This window comes from Rhinolophus sinicus, unplaced genomic scaffold (genome assembly GCF_036562045.2).
Source record: "Rhinolophus sinicus isolate RSC01 unplaced genomic scaffold, ASM3656204v1 Contig152, whole genome shotgun sequence".
NCBI lineage: Eukaryota > Metazoa > Chordata > Mammalia > Chiroptera > Rhinolophidae > Rhinolophus > Rhinolophus sinicus.
In genome coordinates, this window is record NW_027423951.1 from 1 (window position 1) to 14,300 (window position 14,300).

A 14,300-nucleotide genomic window follows, 5' to 3' on the forward strand; every position below is an offset into this window, starting at 1 on the left:
TGGGATTGTGAGGTGTATGCAATAATCTTTCATTGTAGGCTTCTGACAGCTTCTTTAGTTGGATGGACAGATATGAAAACATTTCCTGCAACAACAAAATGTTACACTTAAAGAAAATCAAATAAATACTAACTGCAACTTGCCAGATTTAGTAAGACAAAATCTGATTGGTGTGAAGTCTGTGCTATAAATTAAACTCAGTCATGTGTCCTAGGAGCAACTCTTTCCTTTGCTGCAATATAGTGAGATGCAAAGCTGCTACAATGATCAGAAAGCACAGGCTTTAGGTAAAGATGGAGATGAACCAGCACATTTCCTGCTTTGGGGCTACTATGTACCTATCACAAATCCATCCTCCTTTCAGAACCTCCATGGCTGCTGCTCTAGTGCAAAGAGCTGTCAATCTCCTCCCTGGACCACAGCCACACATTCTGAATATCTTCTCTGCCTCCTTTCCTACCCGTCTACAATCTCTCCTACACACGGAGGCCAGAGTGGTCTTTCCAAAGCAGCAACTACATCATGCCTCCCCGCAATGACTTCCTCCTGTGAGTATAAAACATCTGTAAGCTAAGCCCCCAGTGATCTGGCCCAGCCAACATGCCTGACTCAGCAACTGTCCTTCCCCGTCCCCCATCACTATTACAGCGCCGGCAACGTCAGCTTCTTTTCCAACAGCTGAGCGTGCCAAGCTCATTCTGGTGTCAGAACTTTATGGCGGCTTCCCCTAGACTCAGAGGCTCTCCTCCCAGATCATCCCATGAGTGGTCCCTTACGTCACAGACCAAGGAGACCTTCTTTTATTACTTCCCTATAAAAGTAGCTCTCCGACTGCCCACTCCCGACTCTCAATCTCCCTCTAACACCATCACCTATTTTGGTTCGTTCACTACAATTTATCACAACCTGAAAGTATCTCATTTATCTGCTTACATGAATACTGCCTATGACTACCTACTAGAATGGAAAACTCCTTGGAAGCAGGGACTTTGTCTTCTTCACCACTGTTTTCTCAACACAAAAAAAAAAAAAAAAAAAAAAAAAACGTGGCAGGCTTTTAGAATATAAGTAACTTAGGTAGGGGTAGTTTAAAAATGTATTTCCTATAAATCATAGAAACGTAAAATTAACAATTCCCTTAATTAAAAGAATACAGCAACTAAAAACTGTATTTTTGATCCTAGTCTAGAAAGTAATGTATATCTAATAAATAAAAATATATTTTATAAGTATGAAATTTCATGTGCACATGTATATAAGTGGGAGTTTAACAAAGTTACAAATAAATATTAAGTTGACAACTGTGTGACTTAAAACTATAGTTTCTTCTCCTAGAAAGCCCTTTAAAACGTACTGGCTAGAACGAAAATCTGCCAAAAAAAACCTCTGCCGCTGAACAAAGCCATAATCAAAACCTATATACTCTAAAGATACACCTAAAAGCCAAAGGTCAACAGAGTAAGTAACCTGTTGTAGAGACAGCAGGACATGATACCTCTCCAACTTCAAAAGCCACAAAAGCTGCTTTAGTTTTCTGTAAGTTAAGGGCTGCATAGTCTGATCCCACTCGGACTCAGAATAGCTTGTACATGTCTAACGTATAGAGATGAGATGACTAACTCTGTCTTTTGTTAGGTAAAGATTAAGAGAAGAGGAAAATTCCTACCAAGTTTATGAATTATTAATGAGTCAGCTGAAGACCACAAATATTTTTACCCTTGTTGACAACAGTATATTTTATATTCTGACCTGGAAATTTTTAAGTGGTACGGCCAAATTGTCATTCTTAAATTTGGGGGATATTTTATAAGATTAATTCTCAGCGCGTCGCAATTATGAAATCTTAAATCACTAAAAGAAATTGGGGCTAATATCCAAAATATACAAGGAACTCATGAAACTCAACAACAAAAAACAAACAACCCAATTGAAAAATGGGCAGACGACCTGAAGAGACATTTCTCCAAAGAGGACATACAAATGGCAAATAGACATATGAAAAAATGCTCAACATCACTAATCATCAGAGAAATGCAAATAAAAACCACAATGAGATATCACCTCACCCCAGTCAGAATGGCTATCATCAACAAGACAAATAGTAACAAGTGTTGGAGGCTGTGGAGAAAAGGAACCCTCATACACTGTTGGTGGGAATGCAGACTGGTGCAGCCGCTATGGAAGGCAGTGTGGAGGTTCCTCAAAAAATTAAGAATAGGGCCGGCCCAGTGGCTCAGGCAGTTGGAGCTCCATGTTCCTAACTACTCCAAAGGCTGCCTGCCGGTTTGATTACCGCATGGGCCAGTGGGCTCTCAACCACAAGGTTACCGTTCGACTCCTCAACTCCCGCAAGGGATGGTGGGCAGCGCCCCCTGCAACTAAGATTGAACACAGCACCTTGAGCTGAGCTGCTGCTGAGCTCCCGGATGGCTCAGTTGGTTGGAGCGTGTTCTCTCAACCACAAGGTTGCCCGCTCGACTCCCACAGGGGATGGTGGGCTGTGCTCCCTGCAACTACCAACGGCAACTGGACCTGGAGTTGAGCTGCGCCCTCCACAACTAAGACTGAAAGGACAACAATTTGACTTGGAAAAAGACCTGGAAGTACACACTGTTCCCCAATAAAGTCCTGTTCCCTTCCCCAATAAAAAATCTTAAAAAAAAAAAAAATTAAGAATAGAAGTACCATATGACCCAGCAATCCCTCTCCTGGGTATCTACCCCAAAAATCTGATAACATTTATCCATAAAGACAAGTGTGCTCCAACGTTCATTGCAGCTTTATTTACGGTGACCAAGACATGGCAACAACTAAAGTGTCCTTCGACAGATGAATGGATAAAGAAGTTGTGGTATATATACACAAATGTAATACTATTCAGCAGTAAGAAAAGATGAAATAGTACCGTTTGTGACAATATGGATACATCTTGAGATTATAACGCTAAGTGAAATAAGTCAGACAGAAAAAGTCAAGAACCATGTGATTTCACTGATATGTGGTATATAAAACTGAAAACAAAAGAATGAGACAAACAAATGAAGGAACAAAAACTCATAGACATAGACAGTAGTTTAGGGGTTACCAGAGGGTAAGGGGGGAGAGGGGCTCTAGAAGAGGGTAAATGGGGTCTAATACATGGTGATGGAAAGAGAACTGACTCTGGGTGGTGAACACACAGTGTGATTTATAGATGATGTATTACAGAATTGTACACTGAAATCTATGTAACTTTACTAACAATTGTCACTCCAATAAACTATAATTAAAAAAAAGAGTAAAAAAAAAGAAATTGAAGTTTTTATATTCAATATATTATCCACATTTGTAATACCTAATGAACCTATGAGTAAGTGCTACTGATAAATGTGAAAAGCCTTTCTCTTTTGTCACCAAAAAAAAAAAAGTGTAGCGAAATGTTATCACCAGAAACAGGAAAAAAAAGTTATTGTAGGCATCTTTTCTTAGAAATATAAAGATACCAGTGTTAATAAAGCGTAGAATTCCTGAGTTCATTTATATATTTTCATCTGTTATAAAGTAACTAGGTCACTAATTTAAATGTTCTATATTGTTTTTTTAAAAAGTTCCTTTTTAATTTAGGTATTAATTACTGATTTTTCATCTATATATAAACCAGAGTCTTAATCTGCATCTAATTCTCTTTTAGTCTCAAAATAATCAACCTCTTATAAGCAGTAACAAATTTGCAGCCAGGAAATTCCTCTTACAGACTCCCACGTTTTCCCCACTAATAGCAATAATAAAAAACTTATTTTTTGAGGACGAATCTAAAATAATATTCTATCTAGTATGGCTGCCACAATAATCACCATTGTGGTCACACTTGGAGAGTACAGTTGGCCCTTGAACAGCACGGGTTTGATCTGTGGAGGTCCACTTATATATGGATTTTTTTCAATGAATACAGTTGGCCATCTGTATCCACAAGTTTGCATCTATTTTTCAATCACAGGTTGAAAAAATGTATTTTAAATCCAAGGTTCAGAATTTGTGAATGTGGAGGGCCAACTGTACTGTATGTATTGTTCTAGGCCACATGAAAGGGACTTGAGCATTTGCAGAGTATGGTATCCACATGGGGTCCTGGAACCAATCTAATCCCCCCCCCCCCCCCACAGATACAAAGGGCCCACTGTCATTAAGTTTTCAGGAAATCAAAAGCTATACCTGGACTTTCGACTCTGCAGTGGGTTGGTGACCCTAAACCCATTGTTCAAGGGTCAAATGTACTTAATTTGTACTTAGCTATTTCTAAAGAGAGGAAATGTTTCCTTAGTAACACCTGTAGTGTGCTTTTAAACTTACTGATGCAAACATGGCTATTATTAAAAACTGAAATTTTCCCAATGTTCAATTTCTAATACTTTAACAAATACATTTTAACCAGGTCTATAAATCTTGCTAATGCCACTAGAATTCAGTTTTAACTGCAGCTAACATTAGGATAAAAATCTTTAGACTACAAACATACTACTAAGGTAACTAGATCTCATATATCACTGTATGGGAATAATTAGACAAATAAGAAAATATTTGTGAGTCAAATTCATATCCACCTGCAAATATCTATAGTATCTCTACTCTGAGATACTATATGGGTGATGGGTTATGATAGGTAATCAGAAAAGCAAAGAAGCTTAAATTATCTTACAGTACAAAACACTGAATCCTACAATATTCTACATATTAAGGTCCTAAATGCTCTCCCATTAATATCACTAGATTAAAATATATGGTTTAGGAGACTGTACCACTATTTCCGACACTAATACTTAGCTAAGCAGTTTTTTACCTGATGTATTAAAGGTACTACAGAACTTACACTATTTTTTTGCTACAGTTAAATCTATAACTGACATTTATTATAAAATACTTCTGTGAAGGCAAAAATTTATAAGCACCCCAAGCAAATGTATATAGAAAGATCTTACTTAAAAGAAATGAAATATTATTGATTTTCTATGTCTTTTGTGCTGTATTTAACTTAATTTTAAAAGACTCTTCACTAGAGATAAACTGAACTGTATACCTGAATGCTAATGTCAGCTATATTTCTAGAATAAAAAATACAAAACTTTGCACCATAGTTCAAGATGTTAATGGCAGAGAAGTTGAATTATATTAAGCATTACCTTTCAGATGGCCTTTTGCACATTGATTTGCAGTCATGAAGCCCAACATTCAGCCTATCCCTCCCCATAACCCAAAGATGTGCATAATTCACTAAATCTTGAAGAAAAAGGTCTTATGTAATCATGTTTTTTGATACACACTGTTGCATGTTACAGGATAAGACAAAAATAGAACTTCACGTATTATTACAGTATGTCTACTAAGGTAGGTTATAAATCAGAAGGGAAACATCACTTGGACAGACAAGTGACTGTGGGTACATATCCCCACACAGGCGTCCATACTTGAAGATAACAGTATAAATGCAGCGTGCAGCTCTCTATGGCCAGATACAAGGATGCAGGCACACTCGGCAGTCCTTGCATCACAGGCTAAAGCACTGCTTGTAGACTCTTCGGTGGAGTCTGCACGCTGCATTTAGACTGTTATCTTCAAGTATGGACACCCACATCCAGGACTGAAACCTTACACTTGTGTTGAGGCAAGCACTCTACTTTTAGGGCTGCAGATCTACCAGTGTTTCCAAACTCAGGTTTGTTATCCGACATTGTTTGAGGTTTACGTCTGATGTTCTTTTAGAACTTAGTTTGTCCTCCAAACTTCAGCTAACAAATTCCAGCCATTGCAGCAGCCATTCCGCGGTTATTCTCCTTCTGTACTTGTCTCACTCAGCAGATACTTGCAACCATGTTTATCTGTCTGCCCTTCTCAACCAAACACTCTTCTCAAAGGAAAGCTAAGAATAATGGTCTTCTCTGGAAGCAAAACAGAAGTAAGGATAAATACTTAAGGCTGATCTTTCTTTTTGCGTAGAGAAACTCAAAGAAACAGTTTCTCAAAATTTGAACCCCTTCCTTAAAGACCTCTTCAGTTCCATTCATGGTCATTTCTCCTCTCAGTAAAGCAGATGTGTTGATCAGGAAAGGGCTAAGGGCAAAGAGGTTCAATTCACACTCACAGTTCCACTCTCTCTGATCCTTTCACTCTTCAAAAAAGAAAGCTTGAGAAGGAATGGCTTCAAGCTGAGTTCTTGTCTGCCTCTACTGTGCAAAACATAAAGCCTTTTTTGAAGAGATATAGATGAAATAACCTCTAAAAAATATCATGGTGGTGAATAAGGGCATAGAATAAAAAAACTTCCTAAGTTTTCTTTTAACGCTCCTTTTTTTAGCATGCAGTAACACCAATAATATAAAAAGGAGCTCTCAGTGATGGTATATAAATAGCTCTGGCTGGAGCAAAATAGCTTTGCCTCAGCTTCTCCAGAGCTGAACCAATAAACTATCACGATTAAATTTTCACAGTTCAAAAGCAAGTCCATTTAAACAAAAGAGGCCCTTACTTCTGCAATGAATCCAATAAAAAAACCAATATTTATGCTACCTATGTGCAATTATGGTTTATGGAGGACATCGTCATATTTCAACGAAAAGACCTGCTTGCTGAATGAAGTTGTTAAAGAACTATTTTTATTCACTTACAATGACAGAGTTCTCAAATGAGCATTCTAGTACTTTGAAGATTACTACTGCAAACAGTCTCTATTGTAAACAAATTCTATACAAAGAATTTTAAATAAAACCAATTAATACACTAGAGCCTTTGGGGTTTTACATCCCTCCACCAGGTAAATGTGTGGGGTCGAGATCACCATTTCTATGGCTCAAATGCCTAGCACAGGGCAGGTAAATGCTCTCTCAATGGAAGCAGTGAGAGGAGAGTGGTAAGACAGCAAAGAGCAGAGGCTTTAGGTCACAAACACCTGAGTTTCAATAGCAGTTCTGGCACTTATATGTGGTCTTTGGGTAAGCACTTAATTTTTCTGCTCAATTCCATCTGTAAAATGGGGATAATACCTACCTCAAAAACTTACTCTATGAAATAATGAATATAATGAACCTTGTAGAGTTCCCGGTATATGGTAGATATTCATAAAAATGTTTGTTCCCCACTTACCTACTTTTCCCTTAGCCTAAAAGAGTTTTCAGGTTAAATAACTAACATTAGCCAGCAGGACTCCTATAAACATGTCTTAATACCCCATAGCTATAATCCTGTTCTTGTCCTGTCCCTGTTTATTCCACTCTATCTAGATAAAAGGAAAAGAACAAAGTTCTGGGTGTTACAGCGAGTTACCATTGACAGCTGAGATGGAGCCATCCAATTTATAAATATCACTAGGACATAAAATTTCTCCCATGAAGTATTTATCCAATGATTAATAAAGAACAAAGTCTCAATGAAAAGCAGAGCTGGACTGCCTGCTAGAGCCATTCACCAGCTGAGCTACACACCCTGCAGGTCGTTCTCAAAGCAGGTGCATTGCCACTCATGCTAAGCAAAATGTACACACTCGTGGGCCTCTGGAATCATCTAAAAGTAGCTGAAAATTTTGAAGTCAAACCCCACATGTCAGAAGTCAGAAGAACCATGGCATAACAGAAATTCTTAGATTCCAAAGCAATGACAAAACACCCCTAAAATCAACAATTCCAAACTCCTAGTGTAAGAAAAGTGCTTTGGAAGAGGAATACGTAGTAGGGAGGACGTGCTACTCCCAGAAGTACATTACCTGTTATACACAGCAGGTAATCACATTTTACTCATTTCTTTTCATAAATTTTCAACTGTATCCACATAGGGAAATGTTTCCATAAGAACATCTAATTTAATGGAGGTCAGTATCATAATGTTATTTGTTTCCTAACTTTCCAGAAAGATACTTATTCTGTGTAAAACAAGAGAGGACTATACAACACTGAACCTATATGTTCCCAAACACTCTGCATTGGTTCATTCAACAAACATCTGATTAGCATCAACTATACATCAAGCAAAGGATGCCCAGAACAGAAGTATCAATGGCAAAATCCAAGGAAGATACTAGTCTACTAGACTACCCATAACCAAGAACCAAGTTTCATTTCAGACACCTGATGGTCATAATCAGTTTAACTTGCTAGTTAAATAAATTTAACTACAAAGCCACTCAAGACTTACATTATTGTATTATAGCAAATATTTAATATTATTAGCTATTATTTAGTGTCAACTCAAGAACAAAAATAGAAAATACTAAATATGTGTAGTGTGCTTATTTGATATAATAACAGCATCTAAAAATGTTTAAAGTTTCTATGTAATAAATTATACTCTTTAAATAGCTAACTTAAGACTTTGTGTAATAGTCTTATTGTCAGAGCTATTATATTTTCCATTTACTTAGCTTAAAATGAATTTTTACCCAAATCTGTACAGTGATCGATATAAGGTAAAAAGGAACTATAAGAAAAGACTGCACTATGACAACTAAAAAGATCAAAAATAGACAACTAACAAGTTATATTTTCAAGCTTTGATCCTTGGAACATTTATGCAGTCCATCTCAAACTCCATAGAATATTATCTACCTATTCATAAATATTAAAACGCTATGACATTATATATGTTCTCTCTCCAAGTTTCTGTTATTTCTAACTACTGTGCTCGTCCCTTCTTCTTCACCATACCTCTTCCTGTTCGAGTAACTGTGGGCTCTGTTCTTGTACCTCTTTTCTATTAGACTATCTCTCTTGCAATCGCATCTGGGCTCATGGCCAATTAACTCCCCAAATTTTATCTCCAGCCCAGTCTCTCTCTTAACACAAGACTCATATCCCACGCTCTACCTGACATCTCCATCTAGATGTCAACGGATATTCTGAATTTACTTTTGTCAGAAACTGAACTCCTGGCCTTCTGAAAGGCCCAGTCTTACTCATCTCAGTTAATGGCTCCTCCATGCTTTCAATTCCTCAGGTCAAAAGTCTCACAATTACTCTTGACTTCTCTCTCTCATACAATACATCCATCATAAACTCCTACCAGCTCAAAACAGACCTAGAATCCAACCACTTCTCATTGCCTCCACTGTCTCTATCTAGATCCAAACTAACCTCACTTGCTGACTACTGCGAAGGCCTCCTAACAGGTGGCCCAGTTTCTACCCGCTCCCTCCCCCCTCAACACAGCAACCAGAGTGATCCTTTAAAATATAAGTCAGATCACCATACTCCTCTATTCATAACCCTCCAGTGGCTCTTTATTTCCCTCAGAATATGAGGCAAAGACCTTCCTATGGCTTAGAAAGCCGCCCCCCGTTACCACTCTGGCTTCAGCACCCACAGCTCTCGTCCTTGCTTACCCTGCTCCAGCCACCCTGGCCTCTTTACTGCACTGCAAACACACCGTGTCTGCCCTAGATCCTTGGGCCGGCTTTCTGCCGCACTCTTCTCCATCACATGTGTATATTCCCTCAAACTCCTTCCTGTGCACTCAATGTCACCTGCCTGAGGCCTGCCCTAACCACTGTATCCCTCCCCACCACCACAGCGTTATCCCCAATTCTCTTATTTTACTCTGTTTTTGGTTTTTCCAGAGCACTTTGAACCTTTATCATTTATGCATTAAGTAACCTTTATAATTTATGTTTTATGTTACTTTTTTATTGCTGGTCTCCCCCATATGCAATGTAAGCTCCACAAGAGCAGGTATCTTTGTCTATTTTATTGATTGCTATATCAATATTATGTGCCCCAAACATAGTATGTGCTCAATAAATATTTAGTAAATTAAACTTACCCACACATTCACCTTCATTTACTTTGAATTTCACAAAAACACTGGTCCCTACTTTCGACCACGCTATTTTAAGTGGGCTTATTATTGTTTAGATTGGGGGAACCAAGACAGCCTGATAGGGGTGGAAACGGATATGAGGTGCCATGAAATTGAAGAGACCATCATCGTAAAATCTTCAACCTTAAAAACATGTCTGATATATACTTTCCCAATATGACTTGTGCTAGATTGTGAGTTATAGGCCAATGTTGATCACGATGCCTGTGGCCCAGGAAGTAGCTGTTGTCAGACAATTCCACAGTCTTTCAGAACTAGAAATGGCCTGAGGTATCAATTCTTTCTTTCATAAATGAGAAAATAAAATCTGCAAGTTCAAGTCCTTTTTCCATAATGAAACAACTAGTTGTATCAGCTCTTCTAATAAGTGTGTAGTGCTATCTCATTATGGTTTTAATTTGAATTTCCCTAATGACTAATGACGTTGAGCATCTTTTCCTAGATCATGTAAATCTTAAGAGATGGCCTCACAATAAAAAGTAAATAATTAGTTTCCTATGGACTGAATTAGTGGGGGGAAGGTAAAATAGGGCACAAAAATTTTAAAACTTCTGTTACATATTCATAAGGCTGTTGAGATGATCTATCCAATAATACCTATGAAAGTATTTAAAAATATGTAAAGTACTATTATAAAATCCAAAGTACCATAACTGCTAAGTGTTGGAAAGTTGTACAGATACAAAACTGCACGGCACCAGGCGCCTCCGGCTCTCCCAGATGAGAGACAAATAAAGCATCTTGGTCTGACTAGCCCTGCCAACACTGTCACGACTCTGGAGCTGGCCTCAATGAAGGTAGTTCTTAGTGCTGGAGACAAAGCCCAGTTTTCAAGCACAGATGTCATTTTCTCTTTCTGGCCAACATAACCAGTGAGTTCAGCATTCCAATAACGGCGAGGGATGGACTTATTATTTTAGAATGAGTAGCTGACCAACTTCTGACCTGGTTCTACCTTCTTCAACTGACAGCTCACACCTGCACAAGCCTACGGGTTTCTAAAAGCCTTGTCTGTTTGTCTTTCAAGAGCTTCTATCTAAGTGACAAATGAGTTGAATTTTACTGAACTAATAAGAATCCCTAATGTAGTTTCTCAAAAAAAAAAGGCGAAATCACCTGTCCAAGATTCTTCAGAATATCTGGATAAACAGGATGACAATGATTAATTGCAAACCACCCAGGGTGGTTCCAGATCGAAGCAAATCCCTAGGACCGTACTACAGATTTATAATCAAAAGTGACAAACCAATAGGCAAAAACACCAGTGATTCAGAGTGCTGTTCTAATCAGGAGTACTATTTTACACCTAAAGGGAAAGCGTACCTTTCTTTCTTTTAATAGCTTCTTATAGCCATTTGATCCGAGTGATAATAAAGTAATAAGGACATCTAAAGAAGGTGACGCTGAAGCTCTTCCTGAAATAAGAATGAACGAGTTACATTCACAACGGGGAAAAGCTTTGGAAATTAAGATTTATTATAGTAGCCTACACAAATGGATTTTGTTTGTTAGTTACTCTTTCTGAAGAGCAATTGATTTACTTACCTGGATACATCTTGCTGATTTCCTGAATGAAGGAATCATTAAAGCCAGCAATTATAGCGCCACCTACTGGAACCATAAAATTTTTGTCCAAGCTCTGAACGAAAGCATCTATTCGACCAACCCGAGCTCCCTAGAATGAAGTAACATGTAGTATACATATTAGTTTCTAGAAGAAGAGACAACAATAGCTATTAACAAATAAATACCATTAAAACAATGTATGAAAATAAAAAACAGATCAAACCCTTTTATTTCTTTGTGACAGTGCCAGTAAAATATTTTTAAGTATCAAACTGAGTTTTTAAACACTGCTCTGTATAGAGGAAAGAACACTTTATTGTTTGCAAACTGTTTTCACACATAAATCATTTAATCCTCACAACCCTGTGAGGAAGGCATGTCAGTATCAGTTCAGGTGGGAACTATATTGAAACAGAGCTTTTCACCTTAAAACTGGGCAAGAGAGTGGATTCCTCCTGTGCCTCTCATCTGGGATATTCTATTTGACTATAAATGTTGACAGTAGGCCCTACAACTATTAAATAATTTTAAACACCCTCTGTGAGGTTAAGGCGGCCGCCATAATCTAATGGACTGCAGCCACCCATGCTGCCAATCAATGAGTTATACCTGTGAGAGCCTCTCTTCAATGCTTGGATAATCCACCACCTGAGACCCCTTTAAGCACTAAATTATGCTTCTACCACCACTTGGATTACAAAAGAAAAAGAAAAATTTTATTTTAACATCAACTAATGGCAAATTTTTCTGTATAGTCTTGGCAATGTTTCCACATTAACTCATGTTTCCTAATGTCATAATCTCAGATGATCTCATGCCACTGCAAATGAACTTCACGTGAAAATCTAATATTCTGGAGAAAAACTGAATACTTACCAAAAACGAAACTAAGTTCAAGTCCCCATCCAACAGAGTCTATGACCTTTTGTCTAATGTACTTCAATTTTCTCCCCTTAAAATTAGAGATACTATCTAAATTCCAACTAAGATAAGTTTTTTTCTTTATCTGTGGCTACAGATTTTCAATCTGTATTCACAACCCACATTCCTATTAATATTATAACCACATGTGACCTTCATCTTCACACTTTCTCTCCACATCTGTATCTCAGAGAGAACAGCAGCAGCAGATAGCTGGCCTAATCTAGGAGACCAGATCCAGGCAACAGGTAGAAGCAGCAAAAGCTGGAGGGGAGCCGACTACTCTGGAGGCTATCACATGATTGTTTAAATCTTAACCTTCCCATTACATTTTTTTCTATTTTCCTCATAAACTATGATCATAGAAAAACCTCACCATATCGCAGGAAAACAGAAGCATATAACACTAATAGAATAAACAACTGAAAAACATGCAAAGTAGTAGCACATAAAAATAAAGTGGAACAGTTCGAGTTGCCTTTTATTAACACTTAAGTACTGCCCAAGGCTTCCTGAGAGAAACATGAACCTAAATTGGGAGCAGGATTATTAAGAGAAACATCAGTGCCCCAGACTTTCACTAAAACATAACAAACATTGAAAAGGCAGCACTTATATAGGATATATCATTGGGAGATAGAGTACACGGGAACTCTCTGTACTGTTTTTCTTGTGATAAAATATACATAACAAAATTTACCATTTTAATAATTTTTAAGTATGCAGTTTACTGGCATGAATTACATTCACGATACTGTGCAACCATCTCCAGGACTTGTTCTCTGAAACTCTGTACCCATTGAACAATAACCCCCTCCCCCCCAAGTCCCTCTCCCCCCAGCTCCTGGTAACCACTATTCTACTTTCTCTGTTTTAACCACTGTGACTACTCTAGATGCCTTATATAAGTGGAATCATAATATTTGTCTTCTGGTGACTATCGTCTTTCACTTAGCATAATGTGTTTGTGGTTCATGTGCTATTTTGCAACTTCTGTGTGAGATTAATATTATTTCAAAATAAAGTTTTAAAAGTTAAAAAAAAAAAAAAGAAAAAAAGAAAAGGCAGCACTATGTACCAAGAAAGCAAAGAGACTGGACCCAACCTCAGGAATGGTATATAGACATCATTCCCCACACTAAAGTCGGAAGAGGAGGAAAAGGAGGAAAAAAACACTAGAAGGATGGAAGGACTTAAACAGAATAGGAAGCATAAGAGCATGTTCTATGAAGCAAAGGGTTGCATTTACTCATTTATTCATGGGAACAAATATGTGGGCACGTATCATTGGCCAAACATTGTTCTAGGTTCTGGGGATAGCAGCAGTAAATAAAACAGATAATTATTCACATAACACTTACAATGGACCACTGAAGAATGCGGGAATTAGGGGTACTGAGCACGTGTGCAGTCAAAATCTGTATAGAACTTAAGTGGGTCCTCCGCATATGCGGATTTCACTACCGATTCTTGGCGAGGACCCTGGATCACTCCATCTAATCTGCCACCCTCCCCCTCACGATGAGAGTGTCCATCAAGACCTGTCATACTTATTGTTTCCTGTCTGCTTCTGCTCCATGAGGACAGGATTTTGTTGTATTCACTGCTGCATCCCCACCACCCACCCTGGCGCCTTGCACATCAGTGGGAACCCTGTAAATATTTGTTGAATGAACTGACAATTAGGTCTGTGAATAAACAGTATAACACCTACTTCTCTCAATTATTAATAACCAACGTTGCTGCTTCCCACACTTTGGAGCTTTACAATCCATTCTGACTCTAAAATAATTAATCCTGTGTATTTTTGTGACTCTACTATACCCCCCTCCATTAAGCTGTCCTAACATCCGTATTTCATGAGACTCCTAAATTATTACTCAGTTCAGTATATAAACAAAAGTACAGGCTCTTCGAAGGTTAGCTTCCTGGGGACTACATGCGTATACCAGAATGTTCTATGTGCTCAGCATTAAGCC

General features: G+C 38.0%; 1 long non-coding RNA gene across 1 annotated transcript; it reads right to left on the minus strand.

Annotated features, from left to right (window-relative positions):
- On the minus strand, nt 1-11,513 carry LOC141569918 (uncharacterized). The gene is made up of 3 exons (XR_012493660.1): nt 11,380-11,513; nt 11,158-11,249; nt 1-85 (listed from the first exon to the last, which is right to left on the minus strand). It is a non-coding gene; the product is annotated as an uncharacterized LOC141569918 (long non-coding RNA).
- Nucleotides 11,514-14,300: the final 2,787 nt, after the last annotated feature.